The sequence below is a fragment of the Hibiscus syriacus genome, unplaced genomic scaffold (genome assembly GCF_006381635.1).
Source record: "Hibiscus syriacus cultivar Baekdansim isolate YM2019G1 unplaced genomic scaffold, ASM638163v2 tig00116951_pilon, whole genome shotgun sequence".
Lineage (NCBI taxonomy): Eukaryota > Viridiplantae > Streptophyta > Magnoliopsida > Malvales > Malvaceae > Hibiscus > Hibiscus syriacus.
In genome coordinates, this window is record NW_024063482.1 from 5518278 (window position 1) to 5533784 (window position 15507).

Consider the following 15507-nt stretch of genomic DNA (forward strand, 5'->3'; position numbering starts at 1 on the left):
TATTAATAAATTATTTTTCTATAAAACAGCATATTGATGCATGAGTGTCACGTCTTCTAATAATAAGGAAATTGAAGAAAAGAAATACTCGATGGACTATTATGCCGACGTCTATTCACGCAGTACACTTGAAGGATCAAAGAGATGCTTCATATACGTTGGGCAATGGAAAAACTAAACTTTATCCTGCGCGGTGGGAGGTCGATAAGGTTAGTATTTATTTTTTTGAATATTTTAAAGGTTTTCATAAATTTTATTTGATGTGCGTAATTATTTATGATTTTAGGTATTTATCCCTGTTTTGGAACGCCGTCATTGGCTTTTCGTCGAGCTTCAGCTCCCATCCCTGAAGACAATGGTATATGACAGCATGTTGAATTACATACCATTGTCTGATTTGAGAGATATTATTACAAAGGGATTGAGCGATCATTTGGCTAAATACTTGGATGCGATTGATTATTGGACAAATTCTGGAAACAATAAGTCAAAGAAGTTCAAAATTACAATGATCAGAGATGAGACTGCGTCACAACAAATGCAGGGAGCCAGAGAGGACTGTGGTCCTCTCGTATGCTTGTGCTTGAAACGTTTGACGACAGGAAGTAAACAATATCTATCTCCCACAGATAGAGATAGAGGTGCAATAGGCTTGTGGTTTCGGCATTATATGGTCAGATCGATATATACGAGATGATGCCTACCTGCATCCGCGTGCTGAAAGTGTGCATAAACAATTGGTAAGTTTGAGCAAGTGTTAACATATATACTCTTTACTTGGTTTGAAAATATTTTGTTAAGTACCTAGAATTCAGTAATTTGTTGTTTGTTGGTTTTAGATGTGTAGAAAGTGTTGTTTGAGCAAATGTTTGGTTTCTGCAGGTTAATCCTGAAGTGAACTGCGTGAAATTGATGTATTTGTGCATAAACAATAGTTTGGGGTACACTTTTTTTGCTTTGTTTAATTGAATTTTACATTGAAAGTTGATTGATGAGGAAATAAGATTTATTTTTTGATTAATTGATTTGTAAAAGTTGATTTGTTGTTTCTAAAAAATTCAATCTGCATTATGTTTGAAGGCAAAAAAGACCTATTGAAGGTACAAATTCGCAACGCGAAAGTCAAATTCGCAACGCGATTTTCGGTTTGCAAATTTCACTTTCGCGTTGCGAATTTGACTATCGCAACGCTTATTTCGCGTTGCAAATTTGACTTTCGCGTTGATCGCAACATACAACATCAAGTTATATACAACATCAAACACATTCCAAGCTATAAATACAAGCTAAGGACACTTGAAGAAGCGAGAGAACAATTATCCAAGCAATCAAACACAAGAGAAAATCCCAATATGATAACAATTGAACAGATCATAGCAATGTTCAAACTCAAGTTACTAATGAATGTCTAACTGAAAATGTATGCATTCACACATAAAATACACATAATACAACATTTGCATTTAAAAATCACCTAAGTTAATAAGTCCCAAAAGGTGAAGCTGGTTGTGATTGAGATTTTGATTTCCTTTTGCTTGGCACCACATGAGCTTTGAATTTTGATGAGGATCCATTTTTTGGTAGAGGAAAAGATGATTGTGATGGCACTGGTGATCCACAGGTTAACCTTGTATGACCACTTTCCTTGCACAGACTACATGTCGATATCCTATTCTCTTCACCGTTAGACGGTATACGATCGTGATTTTTTGGTCGGCCAGGTAGCTTACTGTCCATGATTGGTGGCAAAACTTCCTCCTCATTATCATCAACATCTTCCTCGACAGCGGCTGTTTCATCATCAAAATTCTGGTATTGACCAATATCAAAATCATTACATGCAGGGTCTGTTTCTTCTTCCATCACATCATCAAAATCCGAGTATTTTCCAAGATCAAAGTCCGAGTATTGACCAAGATCAAATTTCGAATACTGACTAGTACTCACAATTTTTTTCTGTTGGCTCATAATCGTTTAACTGATCAATACAAAAACCGAAATTTGGTGCTGAAAGTTGATTGGGATTTGGATTATGAAAAGGTTGTGGGTTTTGAGATTGTGTTTGGTATTGGAAATGTGGTGAAACAAAATTTGCTTGATGATGAAATTGTGGTGGAACAATTAATTTTTGGGTTGAAGAACTTAGTTGATTACTACCCGTTAGTGACCCAATTTCACTACTTCTAGGTTCAACAACATACAATGTAACATCATCTTCTTGCGAAACACTAATGTAAGCAATGAATCGTTCAACATCTTCATTGTCGGTTAACAAATAAACTTTACCTTTTCTCTGATAAGATAACCTAAATCCACTTAGAGGCTCTAAATTCAATTTCTTTGCAACACGTAACATTAGAGTTTCATAAGTTCACTTTTTTAATGACAGTTTTAGTTGAAGATTCATGGGTAAAGACGCATATTATAAAACACCATGAACATTCTCCCATGACCCTCCAAAACACAAATATATCCAAACATGATCAACATTAGATGATTTCATTCTATAAATTGTAAATTAATTTATTAAACAAACTAGCTATAAACTATATATCATCACTAACTTAGAGAAAATCATACCTTTATTAAGTTGATAGTTGATAATTTGGGAGAGAAATCATTGAAAAATTATATATAAATAAAATTATGTAAAAAAAAAATAGAGATGGGGAATGATGTCTTTGGATATAGGAACGGATGTCGCCGGAAAGAGTGATAGATGGAGATGGAATGAGTTGCGATTTAGGGATTTAGGTTATGAGTTGATGTTGTTGTGTTGTTATATACCCAAAACATTTGTGTTGCGAAACTAAAATCTGTTGCGAATTTGAAATTCAGTTGCGAATTTGAAATTCAGTTGCGAATTTGAAATTCCGCGTTGCGAATTTGACTATCGCGTTGTGAATTTGACTTCTGTGTTGCGATTTACAAATTCGCGTTGTGAATTTGGAAACTGGGTTGGGAAATTAGAGTTCGTGTTACGAATTTGTTGGTCATTTTGGCAAATCCAAAAAAAGTTGGTTAAATTCGTATATTATAAGGCATTTTTGGTCACTGAGGTTATTTTCTCTATTTAATAACTCCGCCCTGTTTAAATAGTACGAATAAATATAGCTCAATCATTAAAAAAAATTGTTATTATTTTTAAAGTTTTGAGTTCGAATATAAATATTGTGTGCGTAAAAATATAAATATTTATTATTAAAGAATTAAAAAAAATTAAACATACATTATCTTATGTTCATCATAAAATTATAAAAAAAACAAATAATTATAGGCTATGTCACAGAAGGGTCGTCGTCAACCTTATTTATGTTAGGATAAATACAATTAAGGTCTCTTAATTATGTAATTAGTAGTAAATGAACTATTTTCTTAACAAAAATTACAAATGTGTGATTCAATTAATTTTTTTTTTTGCAAACGAGATATTGTATTTAAAATTAAAATAAACGTTTAATATGACATGTTATAATGACATTTTTTCTAATTAGAAACAATTCAATAAATCTAACTATTCTATTTAAAAATTTCATCAATTTCATATTTTTGTGATACAGTCAAACAAACTAACTCATCAGATCAATACAGTAGTTGGATAAATATATTACACTATAAAGCAACATTAAGTTACCGTTAAACTATTATTATATCATGAAAGTAACATGGAAGTAATATAATATTTCTACGTGAATAACAGACAATTTAGGTAAAGAACAATATCAAAATAATAAAATTTTAATTATGAAAGATTAAATAATAAAAATTTATAAAAGTTATTTTTATAATATTATTTTTTAATACAAGAATTTTATACTTATTTTAAAAAATAAAAGTATATATTTAAATAATTGTAGAAATCAAAATATAATATAAATTACTTTTTTATTTGATTAAAATATATAAACTAAGATGATATTAAATTAATAATATAATTAACACTATTTAATAAAATGATACTAACTATAAATTGATTTAGCGAGATGAAACATTATAAATAAGAAGTTTAAATTTTATAATTATAAACAAAATAAATTTAATTGAGATGATCCTTCCTGTAATATTTTTTAATATTTGATTTAGAAAAATATATTAATAAATATATATTAACAATTAGATACAAAATTAATTGAATGTCACCATCAAAGTCAAAGCTTCAAAGATTTTTTTGCATAAAGCTGAGGTTTGCAGTGATTCATGGAACTGACGGTCACCATTTTTATGAAGATTTAACTCGCTCAATTAATTGGTAATTGGTTATTTTCCTTTTAGGTTTTAATGTGATTTATTTAGTGGGGAGATTAGATAAACGAATTTATAAAACCATCCGATAAACGAGTTTTCAAATAAGCTTATTCGTAAATATTAACGAACTGAACATATATATATATGTTCTTGTTCGTTTATTTATTAAATGAATATAAATTTTTTTGTTAATATTCACTTATTTAACAATATAAACGAACAGTTCTTCAAACATTATGTTCATTTACACTTTTAATATAAACATTTGAATCATAAGACCGTCATAAATGAAATATTAATAATTAAAATATATTAAAATATAATTCATATATAATAAGACTTAAAGTATATTAAAATTAGATTAAGAACACATCGACTCTCTAGCTAAAATTTTAACAAGCTTCAATTTATAAAAATATTTTAATTCTCGTATGTATGTGTTGTTAGTTTTTATTAAGAAATTTAAAAAGTTAATAATGGTTTTATAGAGTGTTTCGCAAGTTGATACATTTTTATAATATTTTAGACACATATTTTGAGTTATATTTAGGCAAATAAATAGAATAATAATGGTTTGTTTACAAATTGATATTATTATAATTTAACCCTAATTTATTTTTAATGATTGTGAGTGTCAATTCATATCTATTTTAAAGATTCAATTCAAAAATAAAGATAGATTAATAAAATAACTAAATAAATATCATTTAATGGATATAAAACATTAAATTCAACCTTAAGAAAAAATATATATTATAAGAATGTATATAATCACCTAGTATTTTTTATGTAAAAAATTAATTAAACCAAAAAATATAGAAATGGAAGGGAAAGAAAAGAAAAGAAATAATTGTGGATAATAATTTAACAAAAATAAGATGATATTTTTTTACTAATAACATACACATAATAGACATGATCTAATAGACAGGTGTGCTATTATTGTAGATCACAAAAATGGTGGCCCCCATTTTAATTATGAATCATAAGAAGATCTAACCGCTACATTAAGAAAAACGCGTCTTCTTCTTCTTCCACTGTAGGTTACATACTTCTCCATGGTTTTTGAATTGTCTCTTTCTTTGACTGTAGGCCATAGCCTGAAGCCATTACTTCCCCCTCTTTCTACATAATATAAATACCACCCTACTCTCCCCTGCATTTTAAACCACCACCATCACTCTCCTTCTTCCTCTTCCTTTCAAACCATCCATGGCTGCTCTCTGCAAATTTCTAAACTTTATCATCTTTCTTCCCTTCATCGTTTCTCAAGCAAAACCAACGCAAAAGGAAAATGATACCTTTTCCATCTCCTTCCCTCTCACTTCCCTACGTTTCCCCCCTCATGCTAAATTTCAGTCTTTAGTTTCGGTGTCCAAGCATGCCCCGATGCGAAGGCCGACGTCGTATAATTATAAGACACGTTTAAGTATTCAATGGCTTTGATCGTGGCTTTACCGATTGGCACTCCGCCGCAGACTCAGAAGATGGTGTTGGACACCGGAAGCCAACTCTCGTGGATTCAGTGTCGCAAGAAAGCTCCCAAAAAGCCGCCTCCCTCGGCGTCGTTTGATACTTCTCTTTCATCTTCTTTCTCCGTGTTGCCGTGTAATCATCCTCTCTGTAAGACTCGGATTCCCGATTTTACCCTCCCGACGTCATGCGACCAGAACCGTTTGTGTCACTACTCTTATTTCTACGCCGACGGAACACTCGCCGAGGGCAACTTGGTCAGAGAAAAGTTCACCTTTTCACGTTCCAAGAGTACCCCTCCTTTGATCCTCGGTTGCGCTACCGATACCAGCGAGGAAAAGGGTATTTTGGGGATGAACCTCGGGCGGTTCTCCTTCGCTTCCCAGTCCAAAATCTCCAAGTTCTCCTACTGTGTTCCGACTCGTCGGACCCAACCCGGTGTTTCACCGACCGGGTCATTTTATCTCGGTGAAAACCCGATTTCCCACGGGTTTCAATACGTTAACCTTCTGGTTTTCCCTCAACACCGGACCATGCCGAATATGGATCCCTCGGCTTACACACTCCCAATGCAAGGGATAAGAATCGGAGCAAAGAAACTACCAATCCCCGTACACATTTTCCGACCCGACGCCGGCGGATCGGGTCAAACCATGATCGACTCAGGCTCCGAGTTCACTTACTTGGTGGACGAGGCCTACAACAAGGTGAGAGAAGAAGTGGTACGACTAGTCGGTCCAAGGCTTAAAAAGGGTTACGTGTACTGTGAAGTGGCTGACATGTGTTTCGGCGGCAACCCAATCGAGATCGGACGGTTGATAGGCGACATGACGTTTGAGTTCGAGAAAGGGGTGGAGATCACGGTGGATAAACATCGGATTCTAGCCAACGTCGGGGGCGGAATCCACTGCTTGGGGATCGGACAGTCGAACATGCTCGGGGTCGCGAGCAACATAATCGGGAACTTCCATCAACAAAATCTATGGGTGGAATTCGATCTGGCGAATAGGAGAGTCGGATTCGGTAAGGCTGATTGTAGCAGAGCCGTATAAAGAGAGAGAGGACCCAGCTGTAATCTGTGATAGGGAAAAGGAATATTTAATCGGACGCTGTAGAATAAAAGGTGGAAAAGATAAGTGTCATGTGAAGAACATGGGTTTTGTTTCAGAGGATTATCGAACAGCTGTTTCACTTCAGAGCTTTTGCATGTACTTCATCATCGGATTGCAGTTGGTGTTGTCTGATACTGGTAGTAGAAGTTGGAATGGGGCTCACGGTCGTGAGAGACTTTAGTTAGATTTGTATATACGAGTTCGAGTTCGAGTATTCGACTCGACTCGAAAATTTTGAAATGAAGCTCGACTCGACTCGAAAATTCGCGAGCTTAAATTTTTCAAGTTCGACTCGAACTCGAAATCCTAAACTGAAGTTCGTGAGCAGCTCGAAAAGGCTCGAAATGAAAAAAAATTATTAAACTTAACTCGATTGAAGCTTCAAACTCAAATTCGAACATGAACATTAAATACAAGAAATCTTATTGTATTTTTTTATAAAAAAATCAATACATAAATATTAATATTATTAATAATTTATTTCTAAAAAAATAAAATCTTAATATATTATATTTTCGAGTTGCTCACGAGCTTTTCGAGTCGAATATCGAGTAGCTCGTTTCGGCTCGTTAAGAACTCGAGTCGAGCTCAAGCTCGAGCTCGAGTCCATTCGATCTGAGTATTTATCGAGTTTTGATCGAGTCAATCTCGAGTAGCTCGCGATCTGTCTCGTCTCATTTACAGCCCTATATACGAGGACATAAAATTAAGGATAAATTACCCATTTAATATTAAATTATTATTATTATTTTATTTTAATATTTAAATTTTATTTTATTTTAAAATTATACTTAACGTCTAATTTAAGTTTTAATTCATTAAAAAATAGATTAAAAAATAGAATTTAAGATGTGATATTTTTTTATTTTTTAATGATAATTTGATATTATTTTATGATAACATATTATTATCACCGTTAAATTTTTTATATATGATTTTAAAAAATTAAAATTAAAATTCCAAAACAGAATAAAATTAATAATTTAAGTATTAAACTTATAATTTTTCCTAAATTTAATTATATTATAAAATATAATAATAAATCATGAAATTTATCATCGATCAAAAAATTAACCCGACTTATAACTAACCCTAATCACATGTTGAGATCTTGACCCAGGTAAGAAGTAAGGTGAAAAGATCACAAGAAAGATAAATATTGAAAATGATTGATTGAATAAACACAAGAGAAGTGACAATACAATTACATTATGTAAATGGATCATAACAAAACAAAAGGTTTGTATTGATATATTAGCTTTAAATAAATATTTTAACTGGTATAAAATAATAAAAATATTATTAGTTGTTTGATAGCTAAGTTCTTTTTTAATAATTTATGATGTTTAAAATGTAGTATTTTATTAAAAATTTAATCTATTAATAATGTATATAAATTATATAAATATTTGAATTCATAATTTTAAAATAAGACGACAAGTGTTATATAATAAATATTTAAGAGAGTAAAAGAAATTGTGGTTTTGAGGAGGAAAAGAGTTGGGGTCGAGTTTTAGTTGGATGCATGCCAAGTGGACGACAGCTTCTTTCAACTCTTTCGCCCACTCTGCCATTTCTACCCTCTTATTCCCGACATTCACATGATTAATTAATGCTAAACATATATTATCAATAAACATATTTTAATTAATTCGATCAGATCAATTAAATCAATCGATTTGATTAGATTAGTTTAAGATATTTTTATTGATAAATTTAATTAATTTATACATAATTTAATTTTAAATTTTTATAATTTTTTAACCTTTAATGGAAATTTATAAATTTACACATGTAACATAAAAATCATTCACACGAATTCGATTAAGTTGATTTGTTAAGAAAAATGGAGTGAATTGATGGAGAAAATTGAATGGTCAGCCTTAAAATGGGGATATAAAAAGGAAAAGAAGAACGTCCAAACACTTGGCAAAATGGAAATGGAGACGAAGGAAGATGGTGGTCCATTGGGGCATGATTGAGTGTGGAAGCTAAGAAAGAAGGAATTAAGAAGGCAACACAGCTGTGAAAGTGATAAAGTTTCTCACTTTCTGCTAATTTTCTCGAGAAACTAACACGTACGCCCACTTTCTATTCAGCCTTTTAAAAAGAGAATCAGAGGGGGGGGGGAAATGATTGATTCGGGTAAAAAATCACCGTCGTTGTTGAAAAATCAGCAAGATGAAAACAAAACATCACGTACAGACAAACCAACACTACGCAATTTGCTGTTTCGTTGCCCATTTAATTTTATATTGTTATTTTAGAGAAAATCTCATTAGAGGACGATGATACTTACTCTATTCAGCTATAATCTAATCATTCCTTAATCAATGTAGGATTATTTCTCCTTATACAATCCCCCTTACTATTGTCTTTGTTAAATCAAAGTAGGTAATTTATTTTAGGTTAAACAAACAAATGTAATAAGACGCTATTTTGTTAGTCTCCTAACTATTTAAAGTCTTAACATGATCCTTAACTATAAGATACTATTTTATTAGGTCTTTAAACTATTAAAAGTTATAAAATGGTCATTGAACTATTTATATGTTCCAAACTTGTCTTTCTCCGTTAGAAAATTGACATTCGTCTGTGTTGGACGTTAACTTACCGAATGAGATATGATACAATCATATTTTAATGATATCTATTGACACCACCGTTACTTTCAAGTATTGTCTCGACGAAAAATATTTCAAGCATTGTCTCGACGAAAAATATTTCAAGCACTGACTCGACGACATAGTGTAAACAAAGAGTCGATCCACAAAATACATCTCAAACGATTCTATGATCAAATTTTTATTATATCTTAGTCAACAAGTTAACATTCAAGTCAAATGGCTACAAATCTTTAACATAACATGATGAGTTTGGAACATATGAATAGTCAGAGGACTATGTTGTAACTTTTAATAGTTGGGAGACTCAAGAAAGCAACACCCTATAGTCAAGAGACCATTTTATAACTTTTAATAATCGAGGGACTCAACAAAGTAGCACCCTAGTAGGGATTGCAACGGGTCGGGTTTGGGCCGAGTATTGGTCCCCCGTCCCCGTTTAAAAAACTCGTACCCGTCCCCGTTTAAAAAACCGCAGGGATTTAAACGGGGATCCTCATCGGGTAATCGGGAAAAACTGCGGGAAAACGGGTATCCCGTTTAGCATAAACGGGTATCGGGTCGGGTATATATATTTAAATTAAATATATAAATATTATATATATATATTTTTAATTTAATTTAAATTTATTAATATTATATATATATATATATATATATATATATATAATTATTTTTAATATTTATCGGGCAGGGTATCGGGCTGGGTAATCGGGGCGGGGGTTACTAAATCCGTCCCCGTCTCAATTTAACATAAACGGTTTTTCTCCGTCTCCGTTTAATTCGGTTTTCGATTTTTCCCGTCGGGTTCTGATTTTTTTGCCATCCCTACACCCTAGGGACCATTTTGTAACTTTTAATAGTCGAGAGACTCAACAAAGTAGCACCATATAGTCGAAGGACTATTTATGTACTTTACCCTTTTTTTAATAATTAAATTAATATTAAGTAATTTTGTTTATAATTTGATAAAGGTTATTTACCGTTCAATATTGTTATACATTTAAATCAAATTTTATGAAAATATTTATACAATAAAAGAAAATATTGTTCTCTTTAGATGGTGTGTATATATATTATTAATAAAGGTGTGTATATATTATTAATAATTAATCATTGTTATAAACATATATTATTATTTATCCTCAAATTATAAAAAAAATAAAATTTTGTGTAAATTTAAGATTTGTTTGAATAAAGGCTCACATGAACATTGAAACAAGGTCCCCGCTCCCTAGTACACGCGTAGCTCTGCCATTCTCCTTGACTCACGGTTTTGGTAGCTTATTTTGGTTGCACTTTGGAGTTAATGCCACAGATATTATATCTGGTGGTTATATTTTGATTTCACTGCCCTTTTGCAAGGTTTTATTCATATATAATAAAATTTATTTATATAAATTTTAAAATCAAAATACATTTGAATTTAGACTAAAATAAATATAAACCAAATGTAGACATATTCAAATTTATATATAAAAAATATTTAAACTTAATCTACATAGCTAGCTGACCTTATTCTCATATGTAGTGGGGTAAGGGGAGGTAAGGTAGTAGGCTGCTCCCAACGTCAGGTTGAGAGTAGCTTCCGTAAAAGATATCCGTTATGAATTGCCCTCAGTAGGACTCGATCCCACGACCACAATATTAAGAGCCTTGTGCTCTACCAATTGAATTTAAACTTAATCTACATAGGATGAAACTTAATCAATTGAAACTTCAATTCGAATTCGTAAATATATTTACATACGACAAGACTAAAACTTAAGGTCTTAGAATTCATAAAACTTAGACTCTATCTTAAATCAAATTTATGTATAAACTCAGTTTTTCTTTAAACTAAATCCTAATTTAATTGACTTTCTTTCATTGTCATTATCATTGTCAGAGTCACTTATGTATTGACCGTTGATCATCAACTTTGTCTTTCACCCTTCCAATATGTCTTTTTTTTTTTATCTTATTTGTTCTTCATTTATTTTCTTTCTTCCTTCTTTGATTTGTCCTTGTCTTTATTGCTCGCTCTCCTCTCTTCATTTTTAATATATAAATATTTCGGCTCTCTTTCGTTCTGTCTCCATTTCTTCGGTTCTCAAGCGTCTCTTCCTTCTATACTTGTGATGTTTAATTTAGTGGATGGTGCTTTGATAAAAAAAATTGGCATATAAACAGGCACAAAGCCAGAATTAAAAATTGGTAGGGTCGAAATATTAGATTATTTAATAAAATTATAAAGACTTATTAAGTATTTAAATTTGAAATTTAGCATGAACCAAGCGACCTCAACGATTAAGAGATTATTGTTATCCTTGAGGTCCTGAGTTCAAGCACGTTTATTTAAGGGTACGAGTGTTCATTGTCAAATATTTGAAAGTCTTTGTACATATATTACCTTATATTCGCCTTAAATTTTAAAAACCCCTCAAAACTCAAAAATCAACTTCTAATTTGTCTAATATTTAAACCTAAAATGACTTAAATTATAATTACACCAAAAATTTGAGAACACAGACTTATCATTCTTTAGTTTGACCCCCACTTGATTAAATATTTAATAATTTTTTTTATATTTTTTAAATTTAAATAATTTTTTTTACATAAACCAAAATACTATTAAACTAAAATTATATCGAATATATAAATTTTAACAGGAGCCAAAACCCTATCTCGCTCAGCCCCTGCATATAAAAATAAAAAGAAGAAAAAACACAATCAAATCATACAGGGCTATATATTTAAATTTTATGGAAGCTGCTATTCTTTTAAGTTGGTGAGAAAGGAAAATGCGAGGTTTAAGCCGCGTTGTACATATAAAAAGAGAAAAGCCAGAAGCACTTGTTCATAAAACAAAAGCATCATTGCAATTACAAGCCTTGAGGAATTAAATAATTATTTTCTTTATGAAAAAGATTAAGTTGTAGCCATCGGAATGGAATGGAATGGAATGGAATATATGATTGCAGAAGGCAGGAGGAACCCACACAAACTTTGGGGTTTATCTAATACGAATTGCTAATCATCACTACGTCTTTTGCTTCACTCACTGCCTTTACTTTATGCTTATCTTCCCAACTCATTCATGACCTAATTACTGGCTTCGGATGTTTAGGCCCATAACGATATAATTAACTGGAGAGACTACCCATCATCTCTTATAGACCAACTTCGAACTATTAATTCATCGACGGCTAATAAATATTTTTGAGAGTGAGGACATATATTTTAAAAATAAAAAAATTTTGTATAAGGCGTGTATAAATAAATTTTTTTAAGAGTGAGTACAATCAGTAAAATGAATAATTAATATAAAAAAATTCGGATTTCAAGATAGACACGGACTCACCCTAAATCCCATTTACATCCGTCAGTATATTAATTAATAAATTATATAACAAAGGAAATGGTAATAAAAGAATGGAATGAATAAAAGGAGACTTTTATATTAAGTATATATTTTGTAATTGAGACTGCATTAAAACCATCTGTTTTATCTAGAGTTTAGGGTTTAAGATTTAGAATTTAGGATTTAGAATCTTTGGATTCGAGTTTGTTCGGGCCTTTGTTCAATCCTTGAATTTGGTTGGTTTATTAAAATTTGGGCTTCAAAGGCTTTCTAATTTATTATCGGGTTTCTTGTGTTACATAATCAATTCCTTCTTTATTGAATGTCTCAAACTGAAAAGAAAACATATACCAGAATGGCCTATGATAAGTGAAATCATACGCTTTGTAGAAGGATGATTAATCAACTATTTCTGGTTGTATTATAAGTATTTCAGTTTATCTATTTAACGGTCTAAATAGAGATTAATCTTGTCAAATCAAATAGTACTATAAGATATGACAAACTTCTTTCATCGAGTAATCGTATTTGCTTGTGCTTTATGCATCGTTTGGTTTGCATGGATGGAAGAGAGAAGAATTGAAAGGGAATTATGAGATTCTTATGCCAAAAAGTAAAATGCAATCCGTCTTTATTCGACACTACACGATGAAGCCTAGGGGAAGGATTTTCAGGTTACAAGTATCTAGAGCTACTCACACTGTCTAAACAGACAAAACGCCAAGACAATGACAAAAGAAACGAGATACACGTGACATAAAACGAAACAACCTACAAACTATACGTATACTGATATTGTACATTGATCAGCATGCATGCATGCACGCACGTAGGCCATCAATCCCATTAGCGTTCACTGTCAATTAGGTTGAAACATTGATTCATTTGATGGGGATTCCAAGAGTGAGCATGCTGGAAATAGTAGAGCTCATTCTCCAATATGCAGCTCCAGCATTTTGAATTCACCGACCGGAAACTCGGCTCTCTCGGGATCGTTAAAGGCCGGTTCGATCTGCACTTTCGAATTATTATTTATTATATGTTTTACGTATCATTTTGTTATTATGTTATGTTATTCTACCTTTGAGGGAAGAAGGGCCTGTCGAAAAAAGACATGAGCTGCGCTTTTGGAACCATCTCCTTCCTTAGCGAACGGATCTCATCGTCTTCAATCATCTATCACACCACTCATTAATGTCATTAGTGTCCTTATAGTCAATCAATTAATTAAATTTTACTATGTATTAATGTCATGTCTTGAAGATATGAGAGACATTAAACCCAAATCGAAAAAAGAAAATAGAAGTTTAGGAATTTAAAAATAATGTCGTTGTACGCCCTATTGGACATATTTTTTTGAGAATGGTGTAATAATCTCATGACACTAAGCATATGTTATATCATCCTTTTAGTCTCGTTTTCTTACCTTTTGTATTTTTTCCACTTGTCTCTTTTGTATCTCCGATAAATAAAATTTGGTGGCCATGTAACACCCCCAACCCGTATCCGATCCGGATACGAGTCCGAAGTGTCACATTGACTTTTCAAACATTTATTCGTATAAAATAGTGAGTAATTTAAAAACTTTGATAACATTTAACTTATTCAAAACGTTTACAAAATATATATCAGAGTTCATACAATTTATGTCTTTAGACTACATGCCAACTACACTCTATATACAGTACCTATATTTTCTGATCTGACATTTGGTAAGGAAAACTGACCTGTCTTGCTCCGCATTACTCTTTACTCTTCTCGAAACCTACGTGTGAAACAATCACACGCTAAGTCGAAGACTTAGTGAGGCATAAAGAAAACACATCTAATGGAATTCATACCCACTAATCATGCATGACTGTTTTATGCTATCAATTCTACAACTCATTTACATATACATCAACATATATTCGTGCATATTATGTAACAGATACCATTACCCCTATCACAGATATATCATGTCATGCACACATCATATCACAAATCATATACATATATCACATACATTGTTCTCATATCACCAATATCCATACCTGTAAGCATATTGCTTTAACATTCATGAATTTGTATTAATGAGTTTATTGGCCCATGATATCATATTGAGAACCTAAGGTATCTGAGTATTGTGAGGTTGTGCACTATGCTGTCACCATAGCTCGTATAAATGCACCGAAGTGCCGCGTAGAATTGCACCGTAGTGCCATATAATGATGTCCATAAGGACCACATAGAATTCCTTAAGAATCATATACATATGCTAGGGATCATATATGTGTCTCACCAGACTTCACACATGTTCCAAAGAATATATATATATCCCGAAAGACCGCGTAGAATATTGTCCCGAAGGACCGCGTAGAATATTATCCCGAAGGACCGCGTAGAATATTGTCCTGAAGGACCGCGTAGACCCTCTACTCTTGGCATGCCAACTATACCCCTAGCTCTCAAGACACATAACATGGGCATTTTCTTTTATACTTATCATTTCACATAACACATAGTTCAATTACTCATAGAACATTTTCATATGAGTCACATTTACATGTCACATAGCTTATATACTTTCTCACGTAGTTACATAGATCCATATCATATAACATATTTCACAAAGTGCACATAATCACACATATCATATCATATAGCTTAGATCATTTCTCAGATATTCATATAAACATACATATCATATCTTGTTCACATATGATCATAT

At 32.0% G+C, this 15507-nt stretch overlaps 1 long non-coding RNA gene and 1 pseudogene across 1 annotated transcript; one reads left to right on the plus strand and one right to left on the minus strand.

Moving 5' to 3' along the window:
- The first annotated feature begins 5433 nt into the window (after nucleotides 1-5433).
- On the plus strand, nucleotides 5434-7006 carry LOC120189142 (annotated as a pseudogene).
- Nucleotides 7007-13679: 6673 nt separating this feature from the next.
- LOC120188849 lies at nucleotides 13680-14282 on the minus strand. Its single transcript, XR_005522447.1, has 3 exons — nucleotides 14224-14282; nucleotides 13879-13973; nucleotides 13680-13809 (listed from the first exon to the last, which is right to left on the minus strand). It is a non-coding gene; the product is annotated as an uncharacterized LOC120188849 (long non-coding RNA).
- Between the last annotated feature and the right edge of the window lie 1225 nt (nucleotides 14283-15507).